The sequence below is a fragment of the Brassica oleracea genome, chromosome C2 (genome assembly GCF_000695525.1).
Source record: "Brassica oleracea var. oleracea cultivar TO1000 chromosome C2, BOL, whole genome shotgun sequence".
Lineage (NCBI taxonomy): Eukaryota > Viridiplantae > Streptophyta > Magnoliopsida > Brassicales > Brassicaceae > Brassica > Brassica oleracea.
In genome coordinates this window covers 29074130-29079335 of record NC_027749.1, presented here as the reverse complement: position 1 = coordinate 29079335, position 5206 = coordinate 29074130, and the positions used below count along the sequence as shown (strand labels likewise).

The window sequence follows — 5206 nt, the reverse complement described above, 5'->3', positions numbered from 1 at the left end:
AGAAAAACACACACAAAACGTTCCTAAGAAAAATAAATTTACCAAACAGTTCAAAGACAACCCTAGTTAACAACACCAGTAAGAAACTAGCCAGAGCAAATTGATTCTGAAGACACTTACCTTGGTAACAGAGACAAACACTGAGAATGCAAAACCTTTGCAGTATTATTGATGCCTACTTTTTTGGCCCTTCATTTCATGTACAAGACGTTACAACCACAACAACTCAATCACTCCAAATGCAAACCGCATAGCAACATCAATTAAGCTTTACCACGAAGTCAAGTAGACAAACTAAACACCCCAAAATCAATTCACGATCAACAAAACCAAAACAACACAAAGTACTACACACCCGATTCACACAATAGACCATTTATCCTAATTCGTAACCCCTTTCTGTCCCAATTCCGTTTCTACCATAACCCCAACCCCATTTGGGTTAGTCTCCAATTTTTTAGCAATTCGCTTTCTACAGACATAACCCGATTTCACCATACTCACTTACAAGTTTTCCCCACCAACTAACAAAAAAGGACAACGACCAAGATAAACGAAAAGGGGAGGTATGGAGATTTGACAACACGCTTACCATGATAAACGAATGAATGAAGAACACGAAGACGCTCGATTCGTCTGGATTGTGAACGAGCCGAAGATGGAAGAAGCAGAGAAATCGAATCTAGGGTTTGTTGTTTCCCTTTTCTGTTTGAGACGGAGAGAGCCATTCAGAGGGTTTCGCAACCAAGAGAGAATTAGGGTTCGGATCCGGGTCGTAACCCTTTAGGTTTGAGTGGACCGGGTCGATTTGGTTGGATATGGTAATAAGTTCATTTTCATTTAGGGTCTTTTCGACTTTACCCACTTTTTGCATTAAAAAAAAATTCAAAAAGAAATTATTATATATTATTTTTAATAACAGGGACATATGAGAATTTTTCAAGAGGCCTTGGGGCATATTGAGTTAAAGTCCCTTCACATTAGATACCCACAACCTCGGCGAGTTCTATGTTAGATCGACCAAACCAAACCACAGTTTATGTTTCAGAAAGAAGAACAAAGAAACAGAGGAGAAAAGGAGACGACAAACAAGTAAAACAAAAAAAGCCGTCCATCTTTCTTTTCTTCTCGTACGTTTTAGTCAAAATGAGTTTGAGTAAGCTTCAACGCGTCATCGGAGCCGACAAAGATGAGGCAAGAGTAGGTTTAGCCAAAGTCGGAGGTCGAAGCAGTTCTTTAACGAAACTAGAAGTAGCCATCGTCAAAGCAACAGCCAACACGACACGACGACAACCCATCGGATGAGAAATACGTACGTCAGAGAGATCATAAGCCTAACATCTTACTCACGCAACTACGTAAGCGCTTGTGTGTTGATTCTTTCGAGACGTCTCAACCAAGACCAATAACTGGTCTGTTGCTCTCAAAACCTTGATTTTGATCCAGAGGTTGTTATCGCAAGGCGACCGAGCCTACGAGAAAGAGATCTTCTTCACGACCAGGCGTTGAACTAGGTTTTTTAACTTGTCTGACTTCAAAGACGCAAACCGGTCTGATTCGTGGGACTACTCTGCTTTTGTTAGGAAGTATGCTCTGTGTCTGGATGAACGGCTTGATTTTCGGATGCAAAGGAGAGGGAAGCACGGTGGTGATAATGATGATTCTGGTGAGGAAGATAGAAGATCATCGAGAGACCAATACCAAAACTCGGTCGAGAGCTCTTGTGGTGAAGTCTAAACCGGTCACAGAGATGAAAATAGAGAAAATCTTTACCAGAGTTCAACTTTTGCAAAAGCTTCTTGATCGGTTCTTGGCTTGTCATCCAACATGTAATACCTTAATTAACTACTTTCAGTTAACTTGTCTTTTACTTGCACGTCAAGGCTCTTTTACCACCACTCTCAACTTTCTTGACTAACAAGTTAGGTCTTTAAGGTTTTTATCCTAATTTCAACTTTCTAGGCTTACAACTTCAACAGGTAATGCGAAGAACAACAGGGTGGTGATTGTGGCTCGGACCCTATAGTCAAAGAGAGTTTTCAGATATATTACATCATAACATAGATCATGGGAGTGTTGATAGATCGATTCATGGAACTAGACATTCATGATTCCATCAAAGTCTATGAAATCTTCAGTAAAGTTTCTTAACAGTTGGACAAGTTAGATCCATTTTACGGGTGGTTATTAGTGTATATAGCCGGTTTAGGTTGGTTTAGTATAGAATTATACCGATGGTTAAGTCTCTTTTAGCTTAAACCATTTTATATATATTGAACCCAATGTACATTTTACATGATTAAGAAATCATATTCACATTAATCAATATGGTATCAGAGCCATCAACGACTTCTCCTTCTTCGATTCAAGATTCTTGAGCTCTTTTCATGGTGTATAATCTCTATCGATGTCGCTTAGCTTCCGGAATTTTCGAATCTTAGCTGATTTCTTCGATCTTCTCGCTTCCATCATCAATTTTACTTTCTGATTCATCATTTTCCTTGTTTCCACTGATTCTCTCCGATTCTTGGTGATATCTCACTTCGCACTTTTCTTGAGCTCTGTTCTCTTCTCCGATGGCGTCTTCGCAATCGATTCCATGATTTCAAGATCATTACGAGAATCCCCACTTCCTCCATAGCTACGATCATGCTGGTTCGGTCCTCGTCTCCGATCGTATTTCTTTCGGTGCAGAGTTTCATTCGTGGCGTCGCTCCGTTCGAATGGCTTTGAATGTGCACAACAAGTTCGTATTTATTGACGGTACGATTCCTAAACTGCCTGAGACTCATCGCGATGCTGGATCTTGGTCAAGATGCAGTGATATGGTTTCAATTTGGCTAATGAACTCGATTTCTAAAAAAATTCTTCAGAGTTTGTTGTTTATGTTCACTGCTGAATCGATCTGGAAGAATTTGCTAGCTCGTTTCAAGCAAGATGATGCTCCTAGAGTGTATGAGATTGAGCAACGCCTAGGTAGTATCCAACAAGGATCGATGGATGTAACAACATACTAAACTGAGTTGATTACGCTATGGAAGGAGTACAAGAACTATGTGGAGATCCCAGTCTTCACTTGTGGTAAATTCGAGTGTAATGCTGCTCAATCTTGGGAGTCTCTGCAGAAACGTAGTCTAGTTACAAAGTTCCTAATGGGACTCAATGAGTCTTTTGAGTCCAGCCGGCGACAGATCTTGATGTTGAAACCTCTCCCGAATATTGAAGATGTGTTTAATCTCATTACTCAAGATGAGAGATAGAGAGTTGTGAAGCCATCTTCGAAGGTTGATAATGTGATCTTTCAGGCTTCTGGACTAGATGTTCCTTCTACTTTCACTGGATCTATTGATAATCCGGTACTTGCTGCTCACCTTCACAACAACTATCGTTAGAAGCAACACCCTGTGTGTACCTATAGTGGCCAGTTTGGACATATTGCTCAGAAATGTTTCAAACTTCACGGCTACCCTTTAGGACACCGGGTTCATGATAGTTCTGGTCAGCAAAAGGGCTCAGCTCAGGTGTCGACTACACATAACAGTCATTACAATAATCAACGTTCCATGCAGTCTCAGCCTCAACAGCCATATATATAGAACAATATGGTGGCTAATGTTGCCAGCTCCAATTCATGATCTGGTCCAGTTAACCTTGATCTTAGTATCATGAACGTGGATCAAGTTAATAATCTCATTCAAACTTCAATGTCAAGTTCGTACTTCTGCGTCTGTTACTCAAGTTCATCGTGCTTCTATAACTGATGCTGGTTACATGTATCCTCAAACCTCAACTGGTATAATCCATTGTCATTCTACAAACTTACGATATGAACACCAAACTTTAACATTTCATCACCAATGCCTTTCCACTTTCTACAACTCTCTTCCTAGTGGTTCTTGGATTATTGACAATGGAGCCACTACGCATGTGTGTTCTGACTTGACACGGTTTAATGATCTCTCTCCAATGGTTGGTGTAACAGTCTCATTACTGTTAGACCCAATTTCGGTCAGTATGTAAATAGGCCACGATCGATCAACTAAATGGGCCTCAAAGAGTTAAAGCCCGCAGTGAGCACTCGAGCTCCAAATGGAGACTTCAAAGATCCAGAGATCGCGGAACGATTGCTGAGATCGCGGAACGATTGCTGAGATCGCGGAGCAGTTGCGAATATCACGAGAGCGGCATGCTATAAGAGGAGGTGGACGCATAAGGAAGAAGACACGTTGAAAACCCTAGAGAGAGCTACACACACACTTTGATCTTGTTTTCATCGATCTTTAGATCTTTTCCTTGAACGATCTCCTTGTAACATTCGATCTTGTTTTACTCATTGTATTCAACCTCATTCATCAATAAAAAGCCCATTTTTGCCTACCGGAAACTGATTATATTGTTGAGTTCTAAAGATATCGTTGCCTACATCATTTATCTTCTCCTGATTAAACTTCCGATCACTATCAAATTCTTAGTGTAGATTTTATGATCTACATTTTGGCGCCGACTGTGGGGAAGATAAACGAAAAACATCTTTGCTAAAGAAACCGATCTAAGTTTCCTAAGCGCGACTATGGATCCCAATCAAACTATCGGAACCACGCCATCAGGAATCGACAATGTCAATCCTGCCAGATTCGACTCGAGAACCGACACCTTACCTGTAGGACCAACAGGCGCCAATGGGACGACTGGAACGACCCATACGCAACAAATCCCTCCAATCGGAACCTCGAACCATGAGCAATCATCAGTCCACGATCGATCCTCGCCACCAGATCGAACCGGAGCTCGAGTCTGGAATCGCCCTGAAGAAAGACAGGCCGATGACGACCTAATCCGACCTCAATCTTCTAGACCTATATCTCTGACCCCGCTTGTAACACCCCCGAACCGTCCTAGGCATAGGTCAACCCACCGGCCAACAATCAAACAAGAACATGACCGACGGACGACCCACACCAAGGGTTGGAGATGAAAGGCCAACCGGCCAGCCAACAATCAAACAAGAACATGACTGACCGTCCAACCCAACACCATGGTCCGGAAGCGCTACGTGACGGGTTAGGGACGATCCGGCCAGAGTCACAAAATTTACTCCACGACCTCGACCAGTTCGTCCACTAACACGTCCCGCTGCGTCAAGGCACAAGGCTTGGCAACCCGTACCTAGAGTTAGCATTTTCCGTTAGATCGAGGCCTAAGACTT

The 5206-nt window shown here is 42.1% G+C and overlaps 1 long non-coding RNA gene and 1 pseudogene across 1 annotated transcript; one reads left to right on the top strand and one right to left on the bottom strand.

Moving 5' to 3' along the window:
• Nucleotides 1-120: 120 nt before the first annotated feature.
• Nucleotides 121-767, bottom strand: LOC106325456. Its single transcript, XR_001266908.1, has 2 exons — nt 593-767; nt 121-189 (listed from the first exon to the last, which is right to left on the bottom strand). It is a non-coding gene; the product is annotated as an uncharacterized LOC106325456 (long non-coding RNA).
• A 379-nt stretch (nt 768-1146) lies between these two features.
• The window catches only part of LOC106323939, a 40691-nt pseudogene continuing 36631 nt past the window's right edge, over nt 1147-5206 (top strand).